This window comes from Jatropha curcas, chromosome 5 (assembly GCF_041381405.1).
Source record: "Jatropha curcas cultivar XTBG-Jc1 chromosome 5, XTBG_Jcur_1.0, whole genome shotgun sequence".
NCBI classification, from domain to species: domain Eukaryota; kingdom Viridiplantae; phylum Streptophyta; class Magnoliopsida; order Malpighiales; family Euphorbiaceae; genus Jatropha; species Jatropha curcas.
The window spans coordinates 1,266,013-1,280,949 of NC_143155.1; the positions used below are offsets into that span (position 1 = coordinate 1,266,013).

At 30.6% G+C, this 14,937-nt stretch overlaps 3 pseudogenes; all 3 read right to left on the bottom strand.

Annotated features, from left to right (window-relative positions):
• Positions 1 to 2,646: 2,646 nt before the first annotated feature.
• Positions 2,647 to 4,854, bottom strand: LOC149495987 (L-type lectin-domain containing receptor kinase SIT2 pseudogene; annotated as a pseudogene).
• A 5,637-nt stretch (positions 4,855 to 10,491) lies between these two features.
• On the bottom strand, positions 10,492 to 13,008 carry LOC119369865 (L-type lectin-domain containing receptor kinase SIT2 pseudogene; annotated as a pseudogene).
• A 1,466-nt stretch (positions 13,009 to 14,474) lies between these two features.
• Positions 14,475 to 14,930, bottom strand: LOC105644023 (L-type lectin-domain containing receptor kinase IV.2 pseudogene; annotated as a pseudogene).
• Between the last annotated feature and the right edge of the window lie 7 nt (positions 14,931 to 14,937).

Consider the following 14,937-nt stretch of genomic DNA (forward strand, 5'->3'; position numbering starts at 1 on the left):
AGTTATAAATGAATTCAAAATAGATAAGGAAAGTCAAATTATTTCTCATATCTAATACGGATAATTAGAGTAAAAGTATGTAAGTCTTTGGATATATGTTATCCATCACCCGCTATATTAAATAGATCTGGTCATAGTACTCATTATATATTACCCATCATTAATAAAATTTTAAATAATTTTGGATTTGAATAATTTAAAATTTATGAATATTATTTTAGCTGAATTTTGAAATGAGTATGTACAATAAAATTTTGAATGGACTCAAATACGAGTACTAAAATAGAAAATGAGTATGAATAACCTGATGTTGCATATTAGAACTCATTAAAGCCCGACTTGCATCATTATGCTCGATAAAAGGACACTTTCATCCTTAGTTGTACCTTTAAAAAAAAAAGAAAAAAGAAAAAAGCATTAGCTTTTCCAAGCTAATTAGGGTATACTCGGCAAAATTAATTGTTTTTGTAACTATTAGTTGTTTTAGTAACATTTAACTATTAACTGTTAGTTGTTAGCTATTTGAAGAGCTTTTTATAAACTAAAAGCTAAATGTTACATAGGTTAACTTTTTATAAAAAGATTATTTTAATATTTAAAAATTAATTTAAACACTATGTTACCGAACATTATAATAAATAAATATAATTTTAGAAGTTACATAAAAAGATATTACCAAACACAGTTTAGTCTTAGCTTTTTTGCCACGCTACAAATACACACTCACGTGTAGACTCTTGACTTGTGATCAATGGCGAAGGGAGGATACCCGGGTTGGCTAACAATTTTTTTTTAAGATTTATACCTAGAAAATAGTGAAAATTTTTAATTTTACTCTTAAATTATATATTTTTTAATTTCATTTTTTTGTTTTGCCCCTGACCTTTAATTGCTTCTCATGATTGTACGTCAATGAAAAGAACGAGAAAAAGCATTAGCTTCTAAGCTAATGTGTCAACGTTTTCCACACGCTGCGCGGGAAATACACGCTCTTATAGACCATTGAGTTATGAAAACTGAGTACTATATGTCTAACTATTTATGGTGGACTTAACTGTGGAGTTTTTGAAATAAATTTCTTATCCTTGCTTTTGGACTAGAATAATATTTAGATAAAACCTTTACAATAGTGATAATTTTAGATTTTAAATCACTTGGTTTTATAAATATAATATCTTTGCAATATTGATAATTTTGAATTTTAAATCACTTGATCTTATAAATAAAATTCGTATAGAAATGCAATTTATTTCTATTAATCCAATCATTTATTGGTAAATATGAAATATTTTAAAAATGAGAAATAACGAATTTGATGGTTTAAACCATTGATTGCTTTATTTATTATAATATACAAATTTAATAATAAAAAGTCTGAATTTTGATATTTTTTTTAATTTTAGCAAATATTTTTAATTTTATCCGTCAATAGATTCCACATCGAAAATTATGAAAAAATAAAAATGTGAATGATAAAATGAAATTGTGTTTGGTAAAATGAAATATAAGTTCAATTTTTATCCAAGTTTTGAATTAAACGAATGAATTTAAAATTTAAGAATTAATATTTAGTGAAAGTATATAATTTTACAATATAAAACATACATAAACACATTCATTTTAAGAATTAAAATTATTAAAATTTAATAACTTTTTCCCACTCTCTATACATAAACACAACTCCCATTTTATCATCACCATTCACAAGCTATATATATATATATATATATATATATATATATTGCGAGCTTTGTATGGAGACCAAATTGACAAATATAGTAAATTCAAGGTATCAATTTATAAAATTAAAAATATTCGCCAAAATTGAAAACAAACATTAAAGTTCTAAGTTTTTTTTATGATTCAACCTTTATTATATGATAATGTGGCTCTATATTGGAGACGTGTATGATCCACTAACTGTCACATTAGTGAGCTTCTAACAATTCCTCCATGCGGCCATAACTGTTAATTAAATATTCAGGATTACGATTAATAAAGTTTAAAAAAATTACTTAAATATTCTTTTTAATAAAGTCAAGTAAATTGCAGCTAACGAAATCCTTTTCTCTCTCTCTCTCTCTCTCTCTCTCTCTCTCTCTCTCTCTCTCGGTGTGTAAAGTTAAAGGTTCAAATCCCTGAATTTCCGTCTAATTGTTTCATGCGAATGTCATGCCTAATTACAAGAGATGGCTAACACGGTCAGGTCACTGAATTCTTCACCGAAAAAGGGCTGTTCAAAAAGATTTTTTTTTCCCTGATTCCAAGCAGTTTAGCCAAATGCATTACTGCTTCCGTTCCATAATACTTGTCACATTTGAGAAAATAGCTTGTTCCAAAATACTTGTTGTATTTGGTTTCAACGAGTAATAAATATTTTTTTTCCATATTTTTGTATATGATCAATAATTTTTATTTCAATTTGATGATTTTCTTAGAGAATTAGTATTAAATTAAGGGTAATATAGTGAATTTACTCAATAATTTATTGTAATTTAGACAAATTTAATAATTTTCTTAAGGAACGTGAAATTCTAAATGTGACAAATATTATGAAAAATAGATAATAATTGTGTTACACATTTTCAAAGTAATAAAGCTGCACAAACAGGTTATTGTGAGAGAAATGAGATTAAGCCTTTGCAATAAATGAATTTTATGAAATCTATTTATCCTTGATGAGTAATATATTATATACTAAGTAGACAACAGAAAAACATTTCCCTTTTCTTTCTTTTTTTTTTTTTATTTTTATTTTTTAACTAAGAGGAATAACATTACACAGGACAAATCCTATGTTGTGTCAGACCAAGACAATTATTCAGGATAAGACGGGAATGGTACGAATACTGATGGAGGAAAAATTACCAAGAGACAAACTATAACCAATAGATAATCGGTAAACCGATATCTGGCATTGTAACATTTCCATCCAAATAATGCAAAACTTGCCTTATTGTAGGCCTTGCTGCTGGGGAATAATGTGTACAAACCAAACCGAGTTTTAGAACCATCTCCATTTCTTCAACCACATACTTACTTTCCAATCTTGGATCAACAGTCTCAAGAATAACCTCTCTTTTCCAACAATCCAGTACCCAGTCGGTCAAAAGTACCTCGTTGGCCGGTCTTTCTTGCTCGAGTGGCCTCCTTCCACAAGCTACTTCAAGCATAAAAATCCCAAATGCAAAAACATCACTGCCAGTAGTAGGCTTGCCAGTTCTTGCAAGTTCTGGTGCCAAATATCCAACAGTTCCAACTACACAAGTTGTTCGCGCATTTAATCCCTGATCACAAAACTTACAGTGTCCAAAATCCCCTAATCTTCCATTCAGATCAGAATCTAATAAAACATTGCTTGCTTTAACATCTCTGTGTAAAACTACTTGTTCCCATTCTTCATGAAGGTAAAGTAGGGCGGATGCTACATCTTTTATGATTTGAAATCGACGATTCCAATCAAGAGTTGGTTTTTCATCGCCAAATAAAAACTTGTCAAGACTACCATTAGGCATATAATCATAAACCAAGAAAAGTTCTCCTTTTCGCGGACAACAGCCTAAAAGTCTAACCAAGTTCCTATGCCTTAGCCTTCCTGTGCTTGCAATTTCAGCTACAAATTCCTTCATACCTTGTTTAGAATCATGCGAAACTTTCTTGACTGAAACTTCTACATTATTTGAAGGTAATACTCCTTTATAAACCTTTCCAAAACCTCCCCTTCCGAGAAGCTGTTTGTCTTTAAAACCTTTAGTAGCTTTATCAAGATCCTTATAGGAAATTCTTTGAGGACCATATTGTTGTTCCCAATCTTCAGGAATTTCTCCATATCTCTTCTTCCGCATTACAAATATAGTTGCTAATATAATTATGATAAACAACATAATTGGTGTCACTAATAGAAGCACAATTTTTAATTTTGATTTTCTTTCGTGAGGAAGCTTAGGAAGCTTTGAAAGATCAAGACTTTCCACTTGCCCACTATTGTTGAAGCTCCATCCAAGAATATAATGGTGACTTGCATAATTAGCACCAGTAGATGCAGAGAAACCAACATACATAGAATCCAGGAAAACTAGAGAAAGATCAATTCTTGTTGACAAAAGAGGCTTTTCTGGTTTCTTGATTGGTACTGGAGCTAGTGTTACATTCAGTAGCTTCTCCATTTGATCGTAGTCTATCCACACTTGTATTGGATCCCCACTTTTAAGTTCTAAGCTTTTGTTTTTCGCTTCATTTGGTGGGAAGTAGGATGCAGGTGCTGATTCATTAGATGTCAAATCGTTAACATCTACTCCAACATGATTGTCATTGATGTCTCCAAATTCAGGATTCTGCACAGTGTCTAATTCAACGGCAAGTAAATGGTTGGAATGCAAGCCTATTGTAGTAGAGTTTAAAAGTCCAAGACATTGACTTATTGCTCCTTTGAATTCTATAGACGGTGAGATAGTAAAGGCAATGCCATGGCCAGGCTCACCTGGAGGCAAAGACTCCGGAACCATGGCAAACACAAAGTGCGTAGAAAATGAGAACGAAGGCTTGAAATTGTTATTGAATTGCAACGGGAATTGGAAGAAAGCATGACCTGTTTGCTGGTATGAGATGTTTGTTAGCTCTAACAAACCATTAGGAAGGACTTTTGCAATACCACTGAGACTTAGATTGGCTGTAGTGAAGCCATTATTGTAGATGAATTGTTTTGTCTGTTGAGCAAAGGCCAAGAATTCAGAGCAAACAAGAAAAGCTAGCAAAATAAAAAGTAACTGAACCAATTTTGCCATTGAAGAAAAGAGAAAGAAGAAGGAATGATGCATTTAATCATAAACGTATTATAATTCAAAGGTTAATGAATTAATGGTACCAACTGGTCATTATGACTCGAGTGTGGAGATACATGCAGATAAAAAAAAGGAAAAATTATTATTTAGTCCCTAGGTTTTAAATAATTATCTAAATAATCCCTGACGTTTAATATAATATATAACTAGTTCCCGATATTTTACTCCGTCTAATTAAAAGGTCACTCCGTCTAAAAATTTGGTGTTTTGCCATTAATTGAAAACTATATATATATATATATATATATATATATATATATATATATATATATATATATATATATATATATTGTGAGCCTTGTATGGAGACCAAAAAAGGTATCAATTGATAAAATTAAAAATATTGGCCAAAATTGAAAACAAACGTTAAAGTTCTAAGTCTTTTTATCATTAAACCTTTATTATATGATAATGTGGCTCTATGGTGGAGACGTGCATGATCCGCTAACTGTCACATTAGTGAGCTTCTAACAATTCCTCCATTAGGCTATAATTGTTAATTAAATATTCAGGATTACAATTAATAAAGTTGAAAAAATTACTTAAATATTGTTTTTAATAAAGTCAAGTCAACTGCAGCTAACTAAATCCTTTTTCTCTCTCTCTCTTCGTCTCTCTCTCTTGGTGTGTGAGTTAAAGGTTCAAATCCCTGAATTTCCGTCTAATTGTTTCATGCGAATGTCATGCCTAATTACTAGAGACGGCTAACACAGTCAGGTCACTGAATTATTCACCGAAAAAGGGCTGTTCAAAAAAAATTTTTTTTTTTCTGATACCAAGCGTTTTAGCCAAATGCATTATTAACTCCGTTCCATAATATTTGTCATATTTGAGAAAATAACTTGGTCCAGAATACTTGTTGTATTAATGAGTAATAAATGTTTTTTTTCATATTTTTGACCAATAATTTTTATTTCAATTTGATGATTTTCTTGGAGAATGAGTATTAAATTAAGGATAATATAGTGAATTTACTCAATAATTTATTATAATTTAGATAAATTTAATAATTTTCTTAAGAAACGTAAAATTCTAAATGTGGCAAGTATTATGAAACATAGGTAATAACTGTATTACACATTTTCAAAGTAATAAAGCTGCACAAATAGGTTATTCTAACAGAAATGAGATTAAACCTTTGCAATAAATGAATTTTATGAAATCTAATTATACTTGACGAGTAATATATTATATACTGAGTAGACAACAGAAAAACATTTCCCTTTTTTTTTCTTTTTTTTTTTTTTTTTTAACTAAGAGGAATAACATTACACAGGACAAATCCTACGTTGTGTCAGACCAAGACAATTTTTCAGGATAAGACGGGACAGGTTAATGAATTGATGGTACCAACTGGTCATTGTTACTTGTTGATGATGGTGGGGACAAGATGCTTTATTCAGCCAGTAATGTGAAAGTGGATGTTCTGTTCATTTGCATGAAGTTCCATGAGAGTTCTCTTAAATTCTTCTTTTCTTTTCAATATTATAAGTGACAAGCTGAAATGTAGTTATGCAAGTTAAATGAATCTTCTTTTTTATTATTATCTTCTTTAAAGATTCATTTAACTTACATAAAACATTTCAGCTTGTCACTTATAATATTGTTTACTATTCAAGATATTTGCGAAAGAAATGAAGAGATGTCAGTATCAAAATCAGCAAACTCCAAATTCTCAATTAAATTCTTGATCATTTCACTCATTTAACATATAAACAATATAAATCAATTGTCTAAACATATAAGGAATATAAAAATAAATAAAAATTATTGAAATATATATTATTCACGAGAAACTAAAAATATAACTAACAACCTAATACAGTAACGGTAAAAGGCTAAATCATTAAAAATACTCCAAATATTATAGGTAGTTTTAATTGTACCATAAATCTAACTTTCTCCTTCTACTACCCTCAACTTCAATTTTAGTTAGGATATTCAATTTTAGTTAGGATAGCACCTCAGTTTCAAATTGTATCCAATTTAATGTAGGGAAAATAATTATTTCGTCCATGAGGCTTGCCATAATTATTTAAGTAGTCCCCGACATTTATACAAATATTTATAACATCTCTGAGGTTTACTTCCATCTTATTAATTGGTCCTTCAGTCCAAAAAATATATTTTTTCCGTTAATTTTGAGAGAAAAAGATGAAATTATCCTTTATAAGTTTCCATTATTTTGTCCCTGAGGTTTGCCATAGTTATTTAAGTAGTCCTGACATTTATATAAATATTTATAACATCCCTGATATTCACATCCGTCATATTATTTTATCCTTTCGTCCAAAAAAACACACTTTTCACTGTTAATTTTTAATAGAATGACCAAACTACCCTAAATCCTCTAATTAACATATCCTTCCTTTCAACTACCTTAAGTCCTCTAAATTTACCCAAAATTTAGAAATTTTAATCTAAAATTTGGGTAAATTTCTAAATTTTTAATGTGCTTGTTCAATTTTGAGTTTAAATCAAACTGGGTGATTACTTTAATTTAGTTTACAATTTATGATTTAAAATTTACATGGTGGTGTGTTAATGGTGGTGTTGGGTTTCAAGTGAACAAGAGTAAGCTAAATGTGCTGTGTAAATTTTTTCTTTGCTGTATTGTATTCTTTTTGGCAGATTTTGCATATGATTCCTGTTTCTGGGATTAATTGCTAAGGTTATTGAGCAAAGTAATGCATTGGATGCAAATACAAAGATTAAGTACATGAACATGTTTGATGCTCAAGTAGATGTTGTTCATTCTGCTTTGAGCTCTATGGAATTTGTTTATACCATTTTTGTGAGTGAGTGAGAAGGAAAGCAAATGAGTTGAAAGGAAGGATATGTTAATTAGAGGATTTAGGGTAGTTTGATCATTCTATTAAAAATTAACAGTAAAACAGTGTGTTTTTTGGACGGAAGTATCAAATAATAATGACGGAAGTGAACCTTACGGATGTTATAAATATTTATATAAATGTGAGGGAGTACTTAAATAATTATGGCAAACCTGAGGGACGAAATAATGAAAACTTATAAAGGATAATTTCGTCTTTTTCTATCAAAATTAACAGAAAAAGTGTGTTTTTTGGACAGAAGGACCAATTAATAAGACGGAAGTAAACCTCAGAGATGTTATAAATATTTGTATAAATGTCGGGGACTACTTAAATAATTATGGCAAACCTCAGGGACGAAATAATTATTTTCCCTTTAATGTACAACATGTTAGTTTTATAAGACCTAATTTAACATTTTCTCCCAAATCAGACTCCTTTTCAACCACCGTTGCTTATAAATAAATAAATATTTATATTTATTTATATAAATATTAAAATAAAAAATAATCTATTCATCTTAAAAATAAAATACTTTTATTTATATATATAATATTGAAAGCAAGCAAAAATGACGCCATAATAAATAAAATCTATTTTAATAAAAGATCTAACTTAAGTATAAACAAAATTTCATGCTTAAAACATAGCAAAACAAAAAATGTAAACTGATATTCTACGCTTATAACTAACTAAAATTTGATATTTTATTTGGCTTCTTATGATTTAAATTCCTAACTATTATTAGTTAGTATGTTGTTAAATGGTGAGTTTTTGATTGTCCTGGCCATAAGGGAGAGAGTATAGATCCAGTGAAAATAATATTTTATTCATTAAATTGGATACAATTTAAAATTATGGTGCTATTATAACTAAAATTGAACTTCAGATTATTAAGAGAAAAAAATTAGATTTAAAACTACCCACAAATTTCAAAGTTTTTTTAATGATTTAGCCACCGGTAAAATGTGTGCACTTTATGCAAAATGAGATAAAGACATTCATAGAGGAGATAAGAAAGTTTTGACATAACATGTTTTCTATGACGCAGGAGAGGATAGAAAGTTTTGATTCCTCCTTGTTCATAATGGTTCCTTTACCGTCACTAGTGATGTCAAAGTAATCAATTTCTAGTACTAGAAGTAGTAAAAAGCAAGAAAATATCAATACGCAACATGAAATATATAGTCCTTCGCTTGTTAAATCAGTGAAAATTTATGTGATTAAGAGAATTTAAATTTGAAATTTCTCGCTCGTTAACTAAATGAGAAAGCCAATCAAACCAAACGATACCCACTGACTTTATTTTATTATAATTTTTTGCTCTCTTTATATATTTTATTATTCTTTTAATGGGATTGAGTTGGTATTCCGCCAGTCTTGAAGTTTAAATTTTTTGTTTTGAATTTATTGCTAATGTTCAAGTAATTGGTCTTGTTCGAAAACATATATGATGATTTGTGGCCGAAAATAGCCACCAAACGGAGTACACTTTCATCGAGTTAAAATGATTCTAATGCTCTATCATTGGAAGAAATTAAAGCCAATTTCTAATTTTTTTTTATAGTTATTAATATGTCTTTATATATATATATATATATATTTTTATTTAAATCAAGATGTATAGTCCTTGAATATGAACGAAAGAATTCTAAAATATATATATATATATATATATATATATATACTGATTTGGGGAATAAAAAGGGAGTAAAGCAATTTTTACTTAAGAAAAAGCAAAACACGGTTGAGGGGAAAAAAAGTAATACAATTCTTAATTGGGGAAGAAAAAATCATGTTATCGTTAGGAAATGCATGGTAATAAAATATTTAATTTTGAGTCAATTAAATATAGTTTGATTAATCTTCCTATTTTAAAAAAAGACGTTCATTGTATAGTTCACAAAATAAAATACTCTTAAAATTTAAATTTGAGTTAGCACCATATCCACTAAAATTGAGTTCAAAGTGGTTAATTATTCCTTTCTTTTTCCAAGCATTTTTTGCCAAATGTAAGAACAAGAAGAATTGATCGACAAATGGGAATTGATGATTTATATACAATCAGAAAACAGAAGTTGATTTCTTCAATAATACATGCATATTGATCATCTGAATTAACTTTCCACTATTAATAAAATAAAATTATCCGTAAATTACATGGCAAATTTCTAGCTACATAATTATATTTTCCCCTTTGCTTTCTTACTGCTCTGGCTGCTCATCACCATCAGTATGCGAAATTTTGAAGAACGACAAATATGAAGAACGACAAATATGAGAAATTTTGATGGGTGATCGAAAATGATATTTCTATATTTCTTTGTTTGATACCAAAATTCATCAACTACTTTTCTTTCACTGTCATCCAGTTTCAAGCAATACTGGCTTATCCTATGTAGTCATTTTCCCATTCAAAGCATAAATAATAGAATAACCAGTAGTAAAAATTTTGGGAATCCTTTGACTTGACCAAATTTAGAAAAGAAATTATATTACTGGTGATATATATTAAATAATGGTGCAAATTGGTCAATAGTGCAGAAAATAAACCTGTTAGAGTGACTCAAATTAGTATTCTGCTGTCCTGATTCCTCTTGCTTTATAGTGTTTGTAATATAATTTGGACAGTCTTATTTATGTTTTTTTGTATAATCAGGACGTGTAATCCCTCTTTAGATCGTAAAGCGTAAAGGTTTATGGTTCTACAGCAAAGTGCGCTTGCTGGGGATCAAACTTGTATATGGTTCTTGTGAACTTAATCAAGATCTGATATTTAGCAGCAAAGATTCATCAAAACAAATGAAAAACTTATTTGGATTTCTATCTCATTATCCACGAAACTAGTCATGCTTGAACCAAATCCTATTAAATCAACATTTACAAATGAACTATAACTAGTAAGATTACAATTTTGAACTATAGAAAACTTAGATGACTTGGCCAATGAAATTCTACTACTAAACATTAGGATTCATTTACAAGTGGCATTCTTTGCAAATGAAATGAATTCCTAATTCATTTGATGCAAACACTAAGCAAAATTTTCACGTTCATCGACCACAACTTAGAATGGATTCAGTGATAGACAATGTAGAATAATCATTAGACTCAGGAAATGACAAACTGCAATCTCCAGCTACTTGTTGGCTAATTGTGACCGAACCAATTCCAGGACCAGAAGCTTCCATTTGTATTTCTGGCAAGCTAGCCTTTCCATCTAGATATTGCACCACTTGCCTCATGATAGGCCTAGCTGCTGGTATAGGGTGAGCACAGAGCAGGCTTAACTTCAGAACCAATTCCATTTCCTCCACCAAATATTTACCTTCCAATTTAGGATCACTTGTTCCAAGAATTTGCCCTCTTTTCCAGTATTCAAGAACCCAATCTGCCAAAATCACCTCCTGAGGTGGTCTTTCTGGCTCTAGAGGCTTCCTTCCACAGGCTACTTCAAGCATAAGAATACCAAAAGAAAAAACATCGCTGCTTGTAGTTACCTTTCCTGTTCTTGTAGCCTCTGGTGCAAGGTATCCTACAGTTCCAACAACACAAGTTGTTTGAGGAATCGACCCATGATCATAAAACTTAGCAAGTCCAAAATCCCCTAACCTTCCATTAAGATCAGAGTCTAACATAACATTTGAAGCTTTCACATCTCTATGTAGAACAACCTGTTCCCACTCTTCATGGAGGTAAACAAGTGCTGCTGCAACTCCTTTCAGGACTTGATATCGGCGAACCCAATTCAGATTTGGTGTGTGATTGTGAAATAAGAATTTATCAAGACTTCCGTTAGGCATATACTCATAAACCAAGAGCAACTCTCCCTTTCGCCGACAGTAGCCTAAGAGTTGCACTAAGTTCCTATGCCTTAGCTTCCCCATGGTAACAATTTCTGCTACAAATTCTTTCATTCCCTGTTGAGACTCATGTGAGACTTTCTTGACAGCAACTTGTGTATTGGAAGAAGGCAATACCCCTTTGTAAACTCGTCCAAATCCCCCAAAACCAAGCAACTCCTTCTCTCTGAACCCTTTAGTAGCTTTATAGAGATCTCTGTAAGAAAATCTTTGAGGTCCATATTCTTGTTCCCAATCTTCGCGCAATTCTTCATATTTCTTCCTCCATATGATATAAACAGCTCCAAAGATTATTGTTATCAGCAAAATAATTGCTGTTATTAATGGGATTACAATACTTAAATCTGGTCTTTTGCTTGATTTTCTTTTAGGGGGAAGTAAAGGAAGTTTTGAGATATCAAGATTTTGAGCTGGCCCACTTCTGTTAAAGCTCCATCCAAGAATATAATGGTAGCTTGACATTGATCCTGTTGAAGAAGAAAAATCAACATACATAGAATCCAAGAAAACTAAGGAAAGATCAAGATTTGTTGACAAGAGAGGCTTTTCTGGTTTCTTGATTTTTATAGGAGCTAAAGTAACATTGATTAGCTTCTCTGCATCATCATAATCTATCCATACCTGCATTGGATCTCCACTTATTAGCTCTAAAGTCTTATTTTGCCTTTCTTCCTCTGAATAATAGGCAGCTGAATCTGATACATTTGATATTAAACCATTCACATCTACACCGATATGATTGTTGTCCCTGTCTCGAAATTCTCGAGTCTTTATAGTATCAAACTCAACGGCAAAAATATGGTTTGAGGACAAGCCAATGCTTGCAGAATTAAATAGTCCAAAGTATTCTGTCGGCCATCCTCCTGTTAACTCCATAGATGGAGAGATAGTGAAGGTAAAGCCATGGCCACCAAGATTTGCCAACTGAGGAACAATGGCAAACACAAAATTGGTGGAAAATGAAAGAGACTGAGAATTCTCTGATGAATGATTATTGAACTTTAGAGGGAATGGAAAGAAAGCGCGGCCGATTTTCTTATATGAAAGATTTGTTAGCTCTAGCAGACCATTCTGCTGAATTTTTGCAATCCCATTAGCATGCAGGTCAGTTTCACTGAAGCCATGATAGATGAATTGATTTTCTTCTTTTGCTGCTAAGGCTAACTGTTTCAAGAAGACAAAACTATAGAGTAGAAAATTAAACAATTTAAACAAAGAAAACATTGAGAGACAAAATTAGTTGTTGGCTTGAACAAATTTAATCAAAATGCTTGTTCTATGAATTTTTGAATGCAGATAATAAAGTGTTTGAATATAAATATTTCTGTTCTAAATCTAGATGGTTTAGCAAATACTATTCAAAGCATGTGCAAGGTCAAAGGAAATAAGATTTCTATTTTTATTCTTTTTACATATTGCAGTTTACGAAAATAGACTACAACTAATAATCTATTTCTCTAATCAAGGGGACAAAAATTCTTGCATTATAAAACTATAAAACAATTAATAAATGATCCCTTGAACAGGACAACAATTATATTTCATTATATTGGCACCCATAGTTGACTGTACATTACAAGAAGAAGCATGTCACCTTCGCAAATTAATGACAGGATAATGAGTTTTAATAGATGATTGAAAATGATAATTTTTATTTCAGTCCAAAATTTAATTGATTCTTTCATTTCACCAATTTTCAGGGAATATGCATATTCCTGGAGTCCTGTTTCTTTCAATTTTAACTTAATTTGCTATTACAAGTAGAAGCATGTCACCTTCGCAAATTAATGACAGGATAATGAGTTTTAATAGATGATTGAAAATAATAATTTTTATTTCAGTCCAAAATTTAATTGATTCTTTCATTTTCACCAATTTTCAGGGAATATGCATATTCTTGGAGTCCTGTTTCTTTCAATTTTAACTTAATTTGCTATTACAAGAAGAAGCATGTCACCTTCGCAAATTAATGACAGGATAATGAGTTTTAATAGATGATTGAAAATAATAATTTTTATTTCAGTCCAAAATTTAATTGATTCTTTCATTTTCACCAATTTTCAGGGAATATGGAGAGCTTGACTCTAACAATTGGAAGACTTCTAGAAACCCATTGACTTGACCTTAATTTTATATATATAACATAATATATAGCAAGTGGCGTAACTTCCCTGGAAACATCTACACCAGGAAACTCATCCAATGGTAGTAATAAAAATAAGCCATGAATCCTAAGCTGCAAACCTATTTGCAGGCTTGGCTGCAGGATAGGCCAGGACTTTGGGAAATTTTGTATTTTCAAAATACAGGCCCAGTCCATTAATAGGTCTAGGACTACATGTTAGAGCTTAGGAATCTTAATTTTCAATCCATTCTGGCTTAACTAAACCTAGTAATGAGCTAAAATATCGATCAAACCAATGAAAAATAAATTGTTTTTGAAACAACAATTTTTCTTACTGGAAAAAAAAAAAAAAAAGAGAAAGTGAGAGCAAATTCTAAAAAAAATTTTAGGGATTGATTTGATCATAGGTAGATACATATTATCACATCTAAGCGAGTTTTATCCTTTTCAATCAAAAAATTACTTATTTCCCATTAATTGAATTTGTTTGATGCAACCTTTGGGATCAATAACAGAGAGACAAATAGAAAATCTAAAGCTTAATCTAGCCTTTTGGATCTTGTTAATGAAGCAATGGTATTGCATCTGAATTTCAAGAACTAAAAACATGCTTTAGTAGAATAAAATTAAATAATACATGGGATTCGAATAAAATAAAAGTTTCAGAATAAAAATTGAACTAAAAAATTTCATTACATTAGACATGTTCTGAGTTCTGACATTTAGCAAGTCTAAAATCGCCAAACCTTCTATTAAGATCAGAATCTAATAAAACATTGCTAGCTTTCACATCTCTATGTAAAACAACTTGTTCCTATTTTTCATGAAGGTAGAAAAGAGCAGGTGCTACTCCTTTAATGGTTTGATATCGTTGAAACCAATCAAGACTAGGTTTTTCATTACTAAATAAAAACTTGTCAAGACTTCCATTAGGCATATGATCATAAACCAAGAAAAGCTCTCCTTTTCGCCGGCAATACCCTAAAAGATGAACAAGATTCCTATGCCTTAGCCTTCCCAAGCTAGCAATTTCAGCTACAAATTCCTTCATTCCCTGTGTTGAATTATGTGAGATTTTCTTTACAGCAATTTGTAGATTAGATGAAGGTAGTGCTCCTTTATAAACCCTTCCAAAACCTCCACAACCAAGAAGCTCTTTGTCTTTAAAACCTTTAGTTGCTTTATAAAGATCCTTGTAAGAAAATCTTTGAGGACCGTATTGTTGTTCCCAACCTTCACGAATTTCTCCATATCTCTTCTTCCTTATCATATAAATA